This window comes from Anomaloglossus baeobatrachus, chromosome 3, assembly GCF_048569485.1.
Source record: "Anomaloglossus baeobatrachus isolate aAnoBae1 chromosome 3, aAnoBae1.hap1, whole genome shotgun sequence".
NCBI classification, from domain to species: domain Eukaryota; kingdom Metazoa; phylum Chordata; class Amphibia; order Anura; family Aromobatidae; genus Anomaloglossus; species Anomaloglossus baeobatrachus.
Window position 1 is genome coordinate 477,593,973 of NC_134355.1, and position 20,464 is coordinate 477,614,436.

The following is a 20,464-nucleotide window of genomic DNA, read 5'->3' on the forward strand; positions in this document are numbered from 1 at the left end:
TTCAAAAGTTTTTTCTATTTTCTTTTATGACATTAACTGTTCAGTAAAAGTGATAAAATAGCTTAATTTTTTAGATCAGTACAATAACAGTGATCCCATATATGTTTTTTATTTTTTACTAATTTTGCACACTATAAACACTTTTTTTTTACAAAAAAAAATCACTTGTATTCGCAGTGCTTTATTCTGAGAGTAACATTTTTTTTATTTTTCAACCAACTAAAGGGTGCTTTACACGCTGCAACATCGCTAACGATATATCGTTGGGGTCCCAATATTAGCGACGCACATCCGGCGTCGTTAGCGGCATCGCAGCGCGTGACAGGCTGGAGCGACCTAAAACGAACGATCACAAAAAAGACGAAAATCGTTTGTTTTGGAGAGGTAATTTAATTACAAAAAAATCGTTGTCAGGTAAGTAGCGATGTTGTTCCTCATTCCTGCGGCAGCACACATCGCTACGTGTGACACTGCAGGAGCGACGAACATCTCCTTACCTCCGTCCCGCCGGCAATGAGGAAGGAAGGATGGTGGGCGGGATCTTCGGCCCGCTCATCTCCGCCCCTCCTCTGCTATTGGGTGGCCGCTTAGTGACGTCGCTATGACGTCGAACTAACCGCCCCCTTACAAAGGAGGCAGTTCGCTGGTCACAGCGACGTCGTTAGGCAGGGAAGTCCATGAGACGCTGCCGCAGCGATAATGTACGCTACGGCAGTGATCACCACATATCGCACCAACGACGGGGGCAGGTGCTATTGCTCGCGACATCGCTAGCAATAGCTAGCGATGTCGCAGCGTGTAAAGCACTCTTAAGGCATATGAGGGTTTGGTTGTTACGGGACAAAATGACATTTTCAGTAAAAACGTATCTGTTTTTACATTACTTTTTGATTGCTTGTTATTTCACTTTTTGTGTGGCATTATTTGGAAAATAACATGTTTTTCTGTGTTTTTTATGTTTTTACTGTAATTAAATAATGTGACAATTTTGTAGATAAGGCAATGCAAATATGTGTACTTCTTTTATTATTTATGGAAAAAATGTGTGTTTATTGACAAAATATTTTTCTGTGATTTTCTTGTTTATTTTTGTAAAACACATGTGAACACGGCCGTAATTAAAGATTCTAACAATCAGTGGAGTAAAAGACGAGATAACTGAAATTATAGTAAGCTACTCACCAGGGGTTAAGTTTATCTGTTGAGCATTCTTTCCTTTCTACGGTCCCCTTCACATGTCAGTGGTTCAGGTACATATGTTGCAGTTTTTATATGTACCAGAATCACAGACCCATTCAAATCAATGAACTGGTTTGCTACCCTATTGTGAAAACGGTTCCTCTTCCTCTCCTTCTCCTCAGCCTCCAAAATTGTATACTGGCTGAGCAGTTGTGTACCTGGCCGCTGTTGGTACACAAACCTACTGTTTAAGCAATGTGTGGATGACTGATGACTGGCCTGATAATGGTGTGAATGGTTCCGCTTCCTACTCCTTTTCCTCCTGTGCCACCATTTCCTCCATCATCACTTGAAGTGTTTATTCAAGCAGGCATAGAAGGGGGATAGTAACGTTGATCATGGTGTCATCAGCGTTGGCCATGTGTGTGGAGTATTTGGAGCAGCGCAACATGGTACCCCCAAGGAAGCCATAGCGAAATGCGCGTCGGGGCGTGTACACACCCTCTGTGCTATTACAACCTTATTATGGGTAAATCTGAGGAATATAGACTCATTCTAATTGCCATCACACTGCATATATTTCAGATTGTTTTCATTGCTGCATGCAAGACAATTTTGTCTCATGATGCCATCTTGTGGTGTTTAATGATATTGCAGCAGGTTTTCTTTTACGTAGCACATGTTCATACCACATGGTATTTATTTAATCAGAAAAAACTTCCAGAGATATGTATAGGTTTTCTGAACAGTTGTTTTGTGTACCTAACCAGTTTTATTCTGTTTCTCACTCACCTAGATGTCCCTTTATTTTTCGTAATAATTTTTGATATTTCCCCTGTCTGAATATATTTAATAAAGATTGTGCTTTTTTCAGCTGGGTTTACTTCTATCTTTTTTATTATTTTTTTGACAGTCTTAAAACTTTTATGTTGCTCTTGTGGTTATATATCAGTGGTTTTGTGGACCAGAGTACTGATGGCATTGCGCAAAGCAGAACTGATTTTGTCTACAATATGTGTGTCCAGGGAAGGGTTGGGCCGCCATGAAAAGTAAAGGGAGCTGGGAACAACATACAGTGTGACAGCCACCAACATCAGTTATTTAAAAGGCCAAGAATTCTGAAATGCTGTCAGTTAAGATAAGGGCTGGTGGGTGGGTGGGGGGGTACTTGCTCTTTCTCTCTAGGGTTTGAGGGATTGACAGATGATTGCTTCCATGGCAGAGTGTAGACATGATCAATAAAGCCTGCTTTACATGAGACGACCGATCGTGCGATAGCACGAGTGATCGTACCCGCCCCGTCGTTTTTGCGTCACGGCCAATTAGTTGCCCGTGGCGCACAAACTCGTTTCACGTCCCGTCACATGTACTTACCTTTCAGACAACCTCGCTGTGGGCGATGAACGTCCACTTCCTGGAGTGGGAGGGACGTTTGGCGTCACAGCGACGTCACACGGTAGCCGGCCAATAGAAGCGGAGGGGCGGAGATGAGCGGGATGTAAACATCCAGCCCACCTCCTTCCTTCCACATAGCCGGCGGGAGCCGCGGGATGCAGGTAAGCTGCTGTTCATCGTTCCCGTGGTGTCACATGGAGCAACGTGTGATGCCACGGAAACGATGAACAACCGCCGCCATTATAATTAAACAATTTTATGAAACCTAGCGACGAGTACACGACTCACAATTTGTGAGCGATACTGCGTCGCTAGGAGGTGTCACACGAGACGACATCGTCTACGATGCCGGATGTGCGTCACGAAAACCGTGACCCAGACGATGCATCGCACGATCAGTCGTCTCATGTAAAGCCCGCATAACACTATTGGTGGTGGTGCTATCACATCCCCTCTTTGACGGGAAGCAGGTGAAGCCTCATATCTTTCCTGGTTTCTCAGGCGTCTACTCCACTGTAGCACGTGCTTTGATTTCAGATGCCTTGTTATGCAGGTTGTGCTCAGGTTCAGAACATGTATGCCTCACTTCCAGCTCTGATGCAATTGCAATTGCAATTGATGCAATCAAAACATATTATATATCCCAATAATATTAGTTATAAATGACTTAGTGACTAAATGTAGAACTGGTGGAGGAAGGTTGAACTAGATGGACCTAGGTCTTTTTTCAACCTAAGTAACTATGTAACTATGTAATATTAGTAAAAACACCAGCTCAGGGCACAATAAACAAACCCTCATGCAGGTTCATATGCTAAAAATTGAAAGTGTAACATCTTTCAGAAAGTCAAAACCCAAAAATGATTTTTTTTTTCATATTTCTGAATTTTTTCAATTACTGAAGTAAAGCAAAAACTGGAGACCTGTAGAATCATAGTGCCAGGTCTGATTAATGGCAAAATAAATGCTGTAAATAAAAAAACTTCGCCAAACTTGTAATTTTTTTTCCCTCTTATCATTACATCATATGAAAAAATGGATGGTGCTGTTCAAAAGTACAACTATTCCTACAAGAAACAAGCCCTCACACAAAAACAGAAAATCACACTGTCATTACGTGGTTAAATCCATGAGGGTTTGCTGAGATGCTGCATGTTGGAACTGAAAGGATAGGTGAGCATCCCGCACATCTGCGAAGGTTTCAGGGGTATTCCCTCTTTCTCAAATCCAGGAAATGTTAAACAGGTGTGTGGGGTGATCAGCGTTCGCACCAGACACCTAGTGTCCATGTCTTGAACTGAAAATCGGACTTCTAACATAGTTACATAGTGTTACATAGTTACTAAGGTTGAAAAAAAGACCTAGGTCCATCTAGTTCAACCTTCCTCTACCAATTGTATATATGTCATTTATAACAAACAATGTTATGTATACAGAGGAAATCATCCAGCCCTTTTTTAAAAGCTGTTATAGTATCTGTCATTACTACATCTTGTGGTAGGGCATTCCACAGTCTGACTGCTCTAACTGTAAAGAACCCTTTCCTATTTAGCTATCAGAATCGCTTTTCTTCCACTCGCAGTGAGTGCCCCCTGGTCCTTAGTATTGTCTTTGGAAGAAATAAGTCATGTGCTAGTTCTTTATATTGACCACACATGTATTTATACATATAAATGAGATCTCCTCTGAGGCGTCTTTTTTCTAAGCTAAACATATCTAACTTTTTCAACCTGTCATCATATGGGAGGCCTTCATTCCTTGTAGTAGTCTAGTTGCCTGCCTTTGAACTGACTCTAACTTCTGAATGTCCTTTCTAAAATGTGGAGCCCAAAACTGGATCCCATATTCCAGATGTGGCCTTACAAGTGATTTATAGAGGGGTAAAGGTGGTGACACACACAGCGACGACGACAACGACGTCGCTGCTACGTCACCATTTTCTGTGACGTTGCAGCGACGTCCATTCGCTGTCGCTGTGTGTGACATCCAGCAATGAGCTGGCCCCTGCTGTGAGGTCGTTGCTCGTTGCTGAATGTCCTGCTTCATTTTTTCGTCGTCGCTCTCCCGCTGTGAAGCACACATCGCTGTGTGTGACAGCAAGAGAGCGACGAAATGAAGCGAGCAGGGAGCAGGAGCCGGCATCTGGCAGCTGCGGAAAGCTGTAACCACTGTAAACATCGGGTAACCAAGGAAAGACCTTTCCCTGGTTACCCGATATTTACCTTCGTTACCAGCCTCCGCCGCTCTTGCTGCTAGTGCCGACTCCTGCTCTGTGCACATGTAGCTGGAGTATGCATCGGGTAATTAACCCTATGTGTACTGTAGCTAGGAGAGCAAGGAGCCAGCGCTAAGCAGTGTGCGCGGCTCCCTGCTCTCTGCACATGTAGCGACGTTATGATCGCTGCTGTGTCACTGTGTTTGACAGCTAAGCAGCGATCATAACAGCGACTTACAAGGTCGCTGTTACGTCACAGAAAATGGTGACGTAACAGCGATGTCGCTGTCGCTATGTGTGAACCCAGCTTAACAATAAATTGGGATCACGGGATCTAATCTCTCTTTTTATACACCCTAGAATCTTGTTTGCTTTTGCAGCTGCTGCTTGACATTGAGTGCTGCTGCTCAGCTTATTTGTAATGAGAATACCAAGTCCTTCCCCTGTTCTGTAGTCCTGAGTTTACTTCCATTTAATGTATACGCAGTTATAGGATTACTCCGTCCTAGGTGCATTACTTTACATTTATCAACATTAAATCTCATTTGCCAAGTATCTGCCCATTCGGACATCTTATACAGATCTTTTTGTAATATTGTACTATCAAGGTCAGTTTTTAATATCCTACATAGTTTGGTGTCATCAGCAAAGACTGACACTTTACTATCAATCCCATCCAAAAGGTCATTAATAAAAAGATTACAAAGAATTGGTCCTAGCACAGATCCCTGCGACACCCCACTGCTGACTATAGCCCATTTAGAGAATGTATCATTTATGACTACTCTTTGTTTCCTATCTTTTAGCCAATTCCTTACCCAGTTGCATATAGTTTCCCCTAGTCCTTGCTTCTGGAGCTTTAGTATAAGGCTATTATGTGGTACAGTATCAAATGCCTTTGCAAACTCCAAATAAATCACATCAGCTCCATTACCAAGATCCAGGTTTGCACTTACCCCCTTATAGAACCCCAACAGGTTGGTTAGACACGACTTATCTTTCATGAATGCATGCTGTCTGTCAGTTATTATATTATTTTCTGCAACATAGTTTTGCATGTCATCCCTTAAAATGCCCTCAAAAACTTTGCATACTACTGATGTCAGTCTTACTGGATGGTAGTTGCCTGGATCTATCCTCTTACCTTTCTTAAATATCGGTACCACATCAGCAATCCTCCAATCCTGGGGCACCAACCCTGTTACAAGCGAGTCTAAAAAGATGAGATACAGCGGTCTGTCAATAACGGAGCTCAATTCCCTCAATATTCGTGGATGAATGCCATCTGGCCCAGGGGATTTGTCAATGTTTAATTTACTCAGACGTAGGCATACTTCTTTTTGTGTTAAATTAATTATATCGGGTGGTGAACTTTGATTTTTCACTTGTTGAATGATCCCTGGTACAGTCAGTTCCTTGGTGAACACAGAAATGCCTATTTAATATCTCAGTCTTTTGTTTATCCTCTGTAACTAACTTGTTATTATATTTTAAGGGGCCAATACTATCCTTTGTTTTCCTTTTGGCATTAATGTATTTATAAAATATTTTGGGATTTATTTTAAGGTCATTGGCGATTTTTGTTTCAGTAGCTAGTTTTGCTTGTTTGTTTTTTTTTTTGCATTTCCTATTGATATCTTTATACTCCTGAAATGATATTTCTGTATTCTCAGCCTTCAAGATTTTAAACGCCCTTTGTTTTTGTTTTATTATACTTTGTACAGTCTTATTTATCCATAGTGGTTTCTTTTTATTCCGGGACATTTTATTACCGGAGGGTATACGTTTTTTACAGGACTCTAGCAGTATATACTTAAACATTCCCCATTTATTTTCAGTATCCCCAATTACTATGACTTTGTCCCAATCTACACATTTAAGCTCTTCCCTTAATTTGTTGAAATCAGCTTTCCTAAAATTCCGGGTTTTAGCATTTCCCCTTTTAAATGTTCTATTGAATATTACATTGAAGCTTACTATATTATGATCGCTGGTGCCCAAGTGCTCCCGGACCTGTAGATCTGAAATTGTATCCGGTCTATTTGACAGGACCAGATCTAGCAAATTATCTCCCCTCATCGGTTCACCTACCATCTGAGAGAGGAAATGGTCTTGAATAGTAGATAAGAATTTACAGCTTTTAGCACAACCAGAAGATTCTATGTCCCACTGTATTTCTGGATAGTTGAAATCCACCATAATAAGAACCCGATTATAATTATTATTAGCTGCCTTTTCAATTTGTTCCAGCATTTCACCCTCTATTTGTTCAGGTATGTTAGGAGGCTTATAGCAAACTCGAATTAGCATTTTTCCGTTATTCCCCTCCCCATGTACATTTACCCATACTGACTCTACATTGTTGCAGTTCCCCCCAATGTCTTTATTCAACACAGGTTTTAGGTTAGATTTGATAAATATACACACCCCACCACCCTTTTTGTCTTTACTGTCCCTCCTAAATGTACTATAACCCTGTATGTTTGTCACCCAGTCATGGCTTTCATCCAGCCAGATTTCCGTAATGCCCACCACATCATAATCCATGGTTGAAATAAGAGTCTCCAATTCATTCATTTTGTTTGCAAGACTTCTTGCATTTGCCAGTAGACATTTAATCCTATTAACGCCTTTATTACTCCTAGCCTCCCTATGTTCCTTGCATGTCCCATCCCCCGCCATCCTTCATTGACTCCTACCGTCTCACTGTCTCTATCTGCTCTATCTATCCCCTTTTTTGCTCCACTACCTTCCCTCCCCCCAGATCCTAGTTTAAAAGCTCATCCATCCGTCTGACCATTTTCTCCCCCAGCACAGCGGCACCTTCCCCATTGAGGTGCAGCCCGTCCCTACCGTAGAGCCTGTAGCCGACTGAGAAGTCGGCCCAGTTCTCCATGAACCCAAAAGGGATGTCTGTGTTCAAGTTTGGCATTCGGAGGCTGAACAGTTAGTTTTTTTAATTAAAGGCTGGGGAGGGCAGGAAAATCAGTAAAATGTTAGAAAACAGTGCTCAAATGAATGCTAAGAGTAAAAACAGTTATTAACATTTGCTCTAAAATGTCATGGGATCACTCTACTTATTGGATTACGTAGCACCTGTGGGGTTTTTTTTTGGGTGGAGCTAATAAAATGGTTAAAGGGAACCTGCCACCAGATTTGGGGCCTGTAAGCCACGGCCACCACCACTGGGCTCTTGTATACAGCATTCTAATATGCTGTATATAAGAGTCCATGCCGCTGTGTAGAACATAAAAAACACTTTATAATACACCCCTAGAAGGTCACTCTGGTGCAGACTGGTCAGATGGGTGTCTCCACTCTCCAGGACCGGCGCCTCCTCTTTCAGCCATCTTGGTCTTCCTTCTTCTGAAGCCGGCATGCATGATGCGTCCTATGTCATACACACTCACCGGCACTGAGATCCTGTGCAGGCGCACTACAATACTTTGATCTGCCCTATTGTAGTTCTTTTCTTGCCGGGATCGTAACACAGCTGTTTGATAGATGCCTATCCATTACTAATCCATGCACTTAATGCCAGCTTTCAGTTGACAGCTGACATCAATCCCCAAAACCATTACCTCTATTGCCAACGCAACAGGACAATTGGGAAGAGCCAGGGTGAACCGCCAGAGTTTTAATGGCTGCCCAATTCTGGCGCAACTATGGGCTGCTTTATTTAGGCTGCAAAGGGCCAAATATTCATAGCCCTTCCCACCCTGATAATACCAGCCCCCAGCTGTCTGCTTTACCTTGGTTGGTTATAAAAAAAGGAGGGGGGGAAACTCATGGTTTGTTTTTTTTAAATTTATTTACGATATGAGATTCCCTCTATTTTAAGTCACTTTTGACTTTTAGGATTGCTATTTCCAATAGGTGGCAATAAAGTTTGTCTCCTTTCATCGTGAAGAGACAATTTGCATATTTCCCAGAGGAGCATTGCAGCTATATAGGACTCACTAGCAGCCAGATTGGTTTTTCAGTCTCTGCAAGGAGAAAGGTTTCTCTTTTAGACACCATTATCGCTTCTTATTCAGCCAGATCAGATCTCATACTTTGCACTGATAAGGGGCAATCACCCAAACACCGTGTCTGCAAATTGAGGTTCTGATCTGGCATAAATTCCAAGTCATATGACAAAAAGTCACTTTTGACTCTTAGGATTGCTACTTCCAATAGGTGGCACTAGAGTTTGTTTCTTTTTTCCCTTAAGAGACAATTTGTAAATGCTTTCAGACTTTCTCTTCCTGTATAATTTGCCGAACAGAGAGCTCTAATGTTCTTACACTATATGGTTAGGGTCACACGGCTGTATGTTAAGTTTTAGTGTGATCTGACAAAACATCATTTTGCGCTGGGATCAATGTTGAGCTATGGGTGCGTGAATATGTCTTATTTTTTTCCTTGGAACAAGTCTGTCTGAGGAAAAAATTCCAGCATAAATGATTGCATCCAGTAATCAGATCACACTTTAGTATCTATACTGATCAGAGTGTGACTGACATAATCAGAATGATTTTTTAGGATGAGAGAAAATACAATTTTTGTGTGACCCTAGCCTCCTAGTGCTTCCTTTTGATGCTTTTTACTTTCTATTGGAAATTGAAACAAAATGACAGCTTTGTTGCTCAACGCTTATTTCACACTGGTGAAATAATACACAGGCTACTCATTGCTATATAAAGAAGTGACTTTGCATATCCACTTTTATTAGGTTAACAAAATTTTACATTGTTAGACTTTCACAGAGAAGGATGTTAATGTATGCAGAGTATTTTCTGCTCCATATAAAACAGATTAAACAGCAAAAGAGCATTTCATTTATAATACACCTAAGCAATAGAAGTTTAAATTCTGAACATTTCCAAGGTCTCTTAATGACTAGCGCACATTTTTCTAAATGGAAAATTTCATTCTTGCTTCCTTATTCTTTCAGAAATAGATTCAGATCTTGAATGCTTTTTTTAGGTGTATCATTAGCTATAGTAATGAAATTGCTGGAAGATACTGAACTGCATTTTTTCTGACCTTACCCGAAAAGTAGGTCATCAGTATTATTACTTAAAGCCTGGCAAATAATAGAGAATCCAGCATCATCTCTTTTACAACTTGTTAATGTGGTTAATAATGGCACCAGACAAAGTATATCTATATCAATGTACAATTATTTTAGTATAAGTTCTGTATAGCAACTATCTCAAATGTCCAAAAAGACCTTACCTTTTTGAATTTTAATAGAAAAAAAGAAACAAAGAAAGGTTAAAGAAAATCTAGCCAAAGGCCTCTTAATTCAATGATTCCCAACAGTTAATGAATCCCTGACCAAAATATAAAAATATAGAATTCTTTACCCTCCCCTAGAGTGGGTAGAGATTTCTCAAAAATGAAACATTTTTCATAAATTCTCCAAAAGTAATAAGTTTGGAAATCACTAATCTATGAAAGTGCTTTGAAAGCTGTTATTATCTCATGCTGTAAAGCTTTTGGTGTTTTATAAAAAGGTGTTAATATCTTTCTTTTTATTAGGGCTTTTGGTGATTTCTACAGATGAGCGAACCTGTGGAAGTTTGGCCCGAACTTGACCTGAACCCCAATGGAAGTACTAATTGGACAGTTCATATCTCTGCCCACATACAGCCAAGCCATAAACAGATTAAGTCCGTCAGTGTGTGGGCAGAGTTTTTCCATTTTTTTCTTTGGTGCACACTACATCTGATCATGCTGTTATTGAGTTGTTCAAACACTCCGGCTGAGCACTGGGTTTAGCACTGAGCGTACCCAAGCACATCGATGCTTGCGTGAGTGGATTGTATACATAAAGCATTTGAACACTGAACCAGAACTTTGTTTTTTTGTAAAGATTGTGTTTGGTACAAACACCAAACACAGAAACTAAGATTCTCTTATCTCTAATTACAAGTTTTTGGACTGTTTCACATAAGCAAAGTGTATCCTTTCTACGATAAGTTACTGCTTGACTCCTGGTGTTATGAGGCTGATTGCTCAGTTTATTAGAAACATTGCCAGTAGGGATGATTGGACCTGTGGATAGATATGAGTAGACCCGTGAAAGTTCGGGCTTACTAGCGTATCAGTGAACATAGAACCATACAAGGAACATTAGACTTCAGCATTCTGCAATCCATAATTTAAAAAATAATTCACAAAACAGATTATTGCAACTACTGTTACAGTATATACTGAAAAAAAGTTTCTATTTTAAACCATGTACACTTTCTTCCTTTGACTTTCAAGACAGACAAGGTTTATTAACAAAATTACAAATCTTCATCCAGAATCCTTCTTCCTCTGCAAGCAAAGAGGAGAATTATACACAGCTTTTACAGCTTTTTCTTTTCCATCATTACTAAATTAAAAAGAAAAGAAAAAAAACATCTCCAGCTCCCAGGAGTATTTAGTTAAGTTCTCAGTTGGTCCTTATTCCCAGGACTAATTGTATACATGTGGACTCTTTATTGTAAAGGAAACTTGTCATACCCAAAATCACAATTTACCTGCATATATAGGGTTAATCTGCAGGTAAATAGCATTAAAATCATGCCTGGCCGCCTTATTTTATGTCCACGTAGCATCTCTTAGATGCCGAGATACCCTAAACATTTTTTGAAGCAGAAGATGCCTCAGGAGAACACCATCAGTATTTTTCATGAAGCATCTTTTTTGACGTTGTTTGGATGTCTGTAGTAGCAACTTTGCTGTCACCATCTTTTTTTTTTTCCATTCTATATATAAAATAGTGATGGCTTTCAAATGAACTCGCTTATTTTAGCAGGTTTCATAGCTGTCGAAGCCCGAAGCTGATAAAAGGAGGGACGAAAGATGGAATAAATTCACAAGCTTCATTGCTTTCGAAAAGCAAAAAACTGACCAGCACCTTCAAATAGAACAAAGCAAGTGTGAACAGTAGATAGAATACAATAGAAAGAGTAAACCATAAATAGAATATATTTAAACTGAATTAGTGCTATATGGAAAATACTTGGAAAAATTAAGAAATTTAGCCAATAAATTGCCCAATTTATGTGAGACAATCACCCACAACAAGGTGACCTTTCCTTCACGAGATCCTATCTTAATTTCATGCCTAACCTGGACTAAGGCTTCTGTTTCATTTCAGTTGAAAAACACAAACGTTTTTCACTGATGTGTTAAAGGTACGTTTGTCCTTCCGTGTGCTCTGATTTTGGCACAGGTGTGATTTCCGTGTGCTCTGTGTGATAATACACGGAGATCAGGCACTTATACTCACCTGACCACGCCACTGCTGTCCATGGTGCTGAAGTCTCTTGCGATGCTGTGTTTGGCCGCTGCTGTCTCACTACTGCTGTTACTTTTGGGTCTATGAGCATAATTAGCTAGCCTGGAAGCAGAGACAGCAGCGGCTGAAGACAGCATTGCTGGAGACGGGTGAGTATAAAAAGCTTTTTATTTTAAATATACATGTTTTTCTGTTACGTGTTTCATGAATGACACCACTGTGTGGTCCGTGGGACATCAGTGATGCCAGAAAAAAAAGACATGTCTCCGTGCCGAACACACAGATACGTGTGTACGCCGCATAGAAACATGTCAGTGAGAACATCATTGATGTGTGCGCAGACTCATTGATTTTAATGGGCCTGCGTATGTCCATGATTCTGGTGCGTGAAAAAACAGTAACATTCATACCAGAATCACTGACATGTGAAAGAGGCCTAAGAGTCTACAAATATATGGGCAGGTAGATCCAGCACTAATTAAAAACACCTTGATGAGGAGAGAGCACAGTCAGAAAAGGAGGCTCTAAATATGACCAATATGTTCTACAAAAACAAAATATCTGACCAGCATCTCCAAATAGAACAAAGCAACACAAACAAAAGAATACAACAGCATTCTATATTCACTAAGATATATGCAAACATAGAGTAAATGTGGACCTTTTAACATAAAGGAAACTTGTCATGTCCGAAATCCCACTTTATCTGCATAAATGGGATTAATTCAAAGGTAAATAGCATTAAATCATGCTTGGCCACCTTAGGGTATGTTCACATAGCATCTCCTAGATGCCACCATACCCTAAACTTTTTAGAAGCAGGAGATGCTTCAGGAAAATACTGGTAGTATTTTTCATAAACCATCTTTTTTACGTTGTTTGGAGTCTTTATTAGTAACTTTGCTGTCACAAACTGTTTTTTTTTCATTCTATATATAAAATAGTAATTGCTTCCAAATGAAAGTCACCAAAAGCCTGAAGCAGTTAAAGGGAGGGACAAAAGATGGATTACATATACAGCAAGTATTTTTTATATTGCATTAATGTAAAAACAATTTGCTGTGCACAGATTAAGTTTTTGATGGGGAATTTACACACTACAGAATAGAGAAACTTACCCAGTGACTTTGAAGATGAAAAATTACTCAATATTGCATGGTCTCTAATGCTTCAGCAGTATGGGAAATGGTGCTAGGCAAGGTTTTTTTGCAAAGCAAATCTCAAAATGTTCTTATTTGGGTGTAATCAAGAAATTCAGGTAATTCGACTCGAACTCGATCCTCCATGAACCGATGCCCTTCTTCTTGGTGGAACCAATGCACCTACTTCCATTTTCCTGCAACACAGTTTTTATGCATTTGTGCATATTGACTTGCTTGACCTTGTTTCCACGTTGAATGTGACTTTCTTGCTGCATTACAAAAACAGGACCTTTACTGCCAAAAACAAAGCAGTCTATGCTCACTGAGTGATCTTTTACAGGCTCGCTGTTAACTCCTTCTTCATCACCCAGCCTTTTTTCACCTATATGAACAGACCAATATTTTCAATTCGGACCAGTGTTCCTTTGACAGCTTATAACTCTGAAACGCTTCAATAGATCCAGTGATTCTAATACTGTTTTTTTGGTGACATATTGTAATTCATGATAGTAGTAAATTTAGTTTGATATTTTTTGTGTTTAAGAACATTTTGAAATTTTCTCAATTTTCAAACTTTTAATTTTTATCCCCTTAAACCACAGTTAAGTCACCCAAACTTGTTCATAAATAACATATATATATACTAACATCATTCTAAACACTGAACCCTACAAACTGCTCAAAACCACATCCAAGAAGTTTATTAACTGTTTAGATGCTTCACAAGAACTAAAGCAATGTGGAATGGAAAAATGAAAATTTTACTTTTTCATACAAAAAAAACTTACTTTAGCCTCAAAATTTTGCATTTTCACTAAGTTAACAAAAGGAAATGCACCTTGCAGTCTGTTGTGCAATTTCTCTTCAGTACATCGATACCACATGTGTGATGTAAATCTACTACTGTTTGGACGCACGGCAGGGCTCTGTTGGAAAAAAGCGCCACTTGAATTTCTAATCGCAAAATTGTCTGAAATAGGTACCAGAGGCCCTTTTGCATTTGGAGAGCTCCTGAGTTGCCTAAACAGTGGATCTACCAAACAAGTGACCCTATTTTGAAAACTAAACTCTTCAAGGAATTTATTTAGGTGTTTTATAAGCACCTTGAACCTCCAGGGGCTTCACAGAATTTAAAAATGTTTAGCAGGGAAAATAAATACATTTTTACCCCCAAAATGTTGCTTTAACACCAAATCTTTCATTTTCACAAGGTTAACAGTACAAAATACACTCAACAATTTGTTATGCAATTTCTTCTTACCTCATATGTGGTGGAAATCTACTCATTGGTCACATGCAGACTTGGAAGGGAAGGAGCGCCATTTGAAATTTGAATGCAAAACTAGCTGGAATCATTAGCGGACACATGTTGCATTTGGAAACCCCATTTAAGAAACTAGGCCCTTCAAGGAATTTATCTAGATGTTTAATGAACACCTTGAAACCCCAAGTGCTTCACAGAGTTTTACGTTAAGCCGTGAAAATATACTTTTACTACAAATATGTTGCTTTAACTCCAAATCTTTTATTTTCACAACATGAGAAATGCACCATAAAATTTGTTCTACACTTTCTCCTGAGTTTAACAATACCCAATATGTAAAATAATTACATTATTACCAATAAAAATCCCCATAATGTGTTATGCAATTTCTCCTGAATATGGCAATAAGCCACATGTCACACTGTACAGTACTGTTTGGGCGCATCACAGGGCTCGGAGGGGAAGGAGCGCCATTTGATTTTTGGAGCACAGATTTTCCTAGAATAGTTTGTGGACTCCATTTGCAGAGCCACTAAGCGCAAGAACAGAAAAAATCCTCTAAAATTATCAAATTTAAATATTACACCTCTCTGGGAATTAATCTATGGATGTAGTGTCAGTTTAGTCTCTGGAAAACTCCCATGCTGTCAAACAAAGTAAATGTTGCAGAATTAAAAATTGCAAATAACTCCTTGTCATGCCCAGTATATTGTAGTTGCCAAACTGTTGTGAATGTTAGTTATGTTTTGGCTTCTGGGAGACTCCCTCTGGTGGCCAGGAATAGATTGGACTTGGACCAGGTGTGTTGTGCAATGGGTGTTTCCTTTGCTAGCTCTCTGCTTATTTAAATCCTGGTCTGATTGCAGGCTGTTGCCGGATGTCAGTTGTTCTTTGTATCTCCAGCCTGCTTCATCCTACTCTACACCATATCTATCCCAGATAAGTGCTTGCTCTTTATTTATTGTTTGGTTCTTTTCCTTATCTGGGTTTGTCATTTGCTGTGGTTGTTTTCAGTTTATTTGCTTGCAGGGACTTTCCCCCTCAGTGGTTTGTTGGGGAACTCCCTGCAGTTCTGTGTGGAGTATAGCTCCTTTGAGTCCATGTGTTTGTGGCTTGTTGAATTTGTTATGATTCTTGTTTTATGTTCATTGGTATGACAAGGGCACCTGGTATAGGACGGAGTTCAGATCGTGCGATCTGAGGGCCTTTTTGTACTATCATGAAGTTGGTATTTTGCAGGGTTTTTCTCTGGCCACCATCAGTCCCTTTCCTGTCCTTTCCTATTTTTAGTCAGCGGGGGCCTCACCTTTTGCTAATCCTGTCATCTGTGTATTGTGTTTTTCCTATATCACCGCAGTCTTTTAATGTGGGGGACTTGCTATTCTTGTCTATTTTCTGAGGCAGAGAGATATTCATCTTTCCTACCTTTAGGATAGTTAGTTCTCCGGCTGGGTTCGCGATGCACAGGATGTTAGTTCACCCCTCGGCTACTTCTAGTTGTGATGGTTAGTAAGGGGATGGCGGCCAGATTAGTTGCCAATGCTCTTGTCACCTTTTGCCAATGATTTGTGGTGGTCTTCCATGGTTCCGGATCATAACACTGAACATTGTACCCAGCTCGTGCTTCTGTAAACCTGCACCCTGCAATTTCAGCGAGCTCCCTCACTACAACAATGCCAACATGTGGACGTTAATTGTAGTTTAGAATAAATGAAGAAAAATAATCCGCATATGAATTGGATACACAACCAATGTAATAACAAATAACACAATCTTTATTAACTCCCAAAGTTATAAAACAATTTAAAAACAACAACAAGGACAGTGACTCATATAGCATGGAACAATAACATTCCCCAAGTAATATAATAAAGACCTGCGCAAGTAGAGACAAATAGTAACACTCCTAAAATCAATTGATTTCAACACTTCAGTGACACGAGATACAAAGATAATTGAACATACACAACTACCAAATAAACCTAAATGACTAAATGACTGAGCATGTAAGCAGTCAAAGCAATAATGAGTATCTAGTCCAGTAGTGAGATTATAAAGCGAGCTTTACATGCTACGATATATCTAACAAGATGTCGGTGGGGTCACGTCATAAGTGACGCACATCTGGCATCGTTAGTGATATCGTAGCATGTGACAGCTACGTGCGACGGTGAACAAGCAGAAATACTCACCTTCTAGTTCATTGTTGACACGTCGCTCATTTTATAAAAATAGAACGTCCAGTTGTTCATTGTTCCTGAGGCAGCACACATCGCTCCTGTGTCCCGCCGGCAATGCGGAAGGAAGGAGGTGGGCGAGATGTTACGTCCTGCTCATCTCCGCCCCTCCACTTCTATTGGGCGGCCGCTGAGTGACGTCGCACGTCCCTCCTCCTTCAGGAAGTGGATGTTCGCCGCCCACAGTGAGGTTGTTCGGGAGGTAAGTACGTGTGACGGGGGGTTATGACTTTGTGCAACACGGGCAATAAATTACCCGTGCCGCACAAACGATGGGGGTGGGGTGATCACAAATGCGATTGCACGAATAATTGCAGCGTGTAAAGCAGCCTTATAGGTGTTGTCTCAATGCAGTAGATTAAACAAATAAGCTGTTGTATAGAGGTGAGGGGTAAAAAACCTGTTGAACCAAATGAACAGCATATGAACTGAGACCTGAAATATACCACACTACATGTGGTCAGATGGATTTGTACCGCCCCCGTGTCTGTGGCCTATCCACTCAGATCCGGAACCACGGTGGCTCGAGGGGTCTCCGGACCCGGGAGGGGGGTCGTGCGGACACTCAAAGTGAAAAGGGGTGAATTATGTACAGGGGAGTTAGAAGTTCGTGATGCCACTCATGGTGCTTGGTAAGATGGAGTACCACCGCTGCTGTTGGGAGTGCCCGGTTGTGGTGGTATGGCAGCAAGGTGTTTAACCCCTCTGCGGGTAGGGGGTTGTGCCCCGGGGCTTGGTGATGGCAGTGAAGGGGTGCCGTTGGGGAGGAAAAGGTTTTCTGTGTACTCACTCAGTCGAAGAATAGTGACTCAAACAGCTTGTAAACCAGAATTCTGAGCATTGCTGCAGCAAGGAGGGAGCACGCTTAGATCTGTGCCCTTGGTGTTGCTTGTTAACCTGTGACGTTTTCTGTGGCACCTTCTTCACTATTTGGACCCTGTAGTGTGGAACTAGTTGGGTCCCGCTCACCCGTATGGCTAACGGAGTGAGCTTGCTCTCAGGGTTCACGCTTGGGATTTGATGGACTGTGTTTTTGTGAAAGTCCTATCCCATTGTTGTGCTAGTACCCCGATTTTGGAACGAGTGAGGGATGAATCTTGAAGACTTCACCCCCGTCGGGTAAATTACCAGGATGCGTGAAGCTACTTCCCGGCCTAGGGTCTGCGTACCCCATTGTGCCCTAGCCCCTGCCCTGAGATGGCTCAAGACCACTGGCTGCCCTCTTCGGCAAATCCGTGCCCCTTGACATGATCCCCTGCGACTGGGGATCCTGCTCTTACCAGGCCCAGACCAACGTCTTCCACCTAGTAATCTAGAAGGAGCCCAGCTCCTGACCTCCTCTCCCGTCTCCTCTCACTTCACTCCTTTAACACTTCTGCCTTTCCCCTACCAACCCCCCAAGTGGGTGACCCTATTCCCTTCAGGCCCCCCAATGGTGTGTCTGGTGGGTGTGGTGCAAGTGTTCCTAGGGTTTTGATTGGCTTTCATCTTAGCAACACCAAAGAACAGGGATCCGTAACCAAGGAGGATGTGGATACTGTGCAGAAGGGCAGGTTGCACAATACCCTGTGACGGCCTGATAGGCCAGGGCGTCACAGATTGGCAATGCATGCTGATGAGAATTAGTTAAGGGGAAAAAAAAGCCCTATATAGTCATGCACCCGGCATGCATGATAAGCAAGATGACCGGCCGAGGAGGAGAGGTGATGGGCACATAAATCTTGGTGTAAGTGCTCAGCATAGAGTTCAGGATAAGTATGAGTGACACCTTACTGCGATCTTTGAGAGGCAGAATAAACTGATCACCAGCAGTTGAAGAATTGGCAGTATTTTTATTATTTTTTTAGGTTTGGCTACTATGACACTAAAAATGCTTTTTTTTAATAAAATTAAGGTTTTTTGCATCATTGAAGTTTGATGGCTATTTTTTTTATTTTTCTGCCAACAGAGTCTTAAGCCTGCTTTACACGTTGCAATTAGTTGTACAATCGCATTTGCGATGTGACACGCCCAGGTCGCATATGGGATCTTACGAGATTGCACGTAGGTCGTTCATTTGCTGTCACACGTGCGTTAGTAGTCTATGTTAAATTGATCAATTTTGTGTGCGATCTTTCAGATCATGTGTTCTGTGACGTATGCATTGTGCACCCTTTTTTTTTTTTTAAATTTATTGATTTACCAAGCATGTGTAATGCGTAGGATATCCGCTTTTACTATGTCATCTGCCATTCAGCTCTGCTACATGGCCATTGACAGCAAACACAGACAGCCATGTAGCAGAGATAAATGGCAGATGACAGCAGACACAGACAGAGCCGCACGATCAGAATGAAGTCAGATGAACTTCACCCGACTTCATTGTCATATCGCGGCTCTGTCTGTGTCGCCTACTGATTAGCGGTCACCCGTGAAGGACTCACCGGTGACCGCTAATCTCCTGAGTGACTGAATTGAGCAGCCCTCTCTCATACTCATGATCCCCTGCGCGGCGCTGTACGGCGTTTACACTGCTCCGGCGGCTTCTCCTCTTTTGAAAAAGCCGACCGCTCATTATTCAATCTCGTATTCCCTGCTTTCCCCGCCCACCGGCGCCTATGATTGGTTGCAGTCAGACACGCCCCCATGCTGAGTGACAGGTGTCTCACTGCACCCAATCACAGCAGCTGGTGGGCATGTCTATACTGTGCAGTGAAATAAATAATTATATAATTAAAAAAAACGGCGTGCGGTCCCTTCTAATTTTAAAACCAGCCAGATAAAGCCATACGGCTGAAGGCTGGTATTCTCAGGATGGGGAGCTCTATGTTATGGGGAGCCCCCCAACCTAACAATATCAGTCAGCAGCTGCCCAGAATTACCGCATACAATAGATGCGACAGTTCTGGGACTGTACCTGGCTCTTCCCGATTTGCCCTGGTGCGGTGGCAATCGGGGTAATAAAGAGTTAATGGCAGTCCATAGCTGCCACTAAATCCTAGATTAATCATTGCAGGCATCTCCCCGAGATACCTTCCATGATTAATCTGTAAGTTACAAAAAGTAAACACACACAGCTGAAAAATCCTTTATTTGAAATAAAAAACACTAACAAATACCCTCATTCACCACTTTATTCAGCCCGAAAAAGCCCTCCAGGTCCGGCGTAATCCAGGATGGTCCAGCGTCGCTTCCAGCTCTGCTGCATGAAGGTGACCGGAGCAGCAGAAGACACCGCCGCTCCTGTCACCTCCACGCGGTAACTGAAGACAGCCGCGCGATCAGCTGAGCTGTCACTGAGGTTACCCGCGGCCACCGCTGGATCCAGCCGTGGCCGCGAGTAACCCCAGTGACAGCTCAGCTGATCGCGCTACTCACCTCAGTTGCCGCGTGGAGGTGACAGGAGCGGCGGTGTCTTCTGCTGCTCCGATCAACTGGTTTTTCTTTGTTTTTTGTTTTTTTGTTTTCTTTTATGGTGTTCTTGGAAGAGGTTTACCAGTGTGACAATTTTATAGATCAAGTTGTTATGGATATTGCAATACCAAATATGTGTACCTTTTTTTGCCCAAATGTAACTATTTATTGGATTTTGTTTTGTTGTTTATGTTATGATTTTTATTTTTTAGACTTACATTTTTTACTTATTTCTTACATGGGATATTACCTTTTGCTGCTCTGATTGCAGATACATTATATTGCAATGCTCAATTATTGCAGTTTAATGTATCTTTCAGAGCTGCACTGTTAGAAGCTTCAGGGATACATTTTAAACAA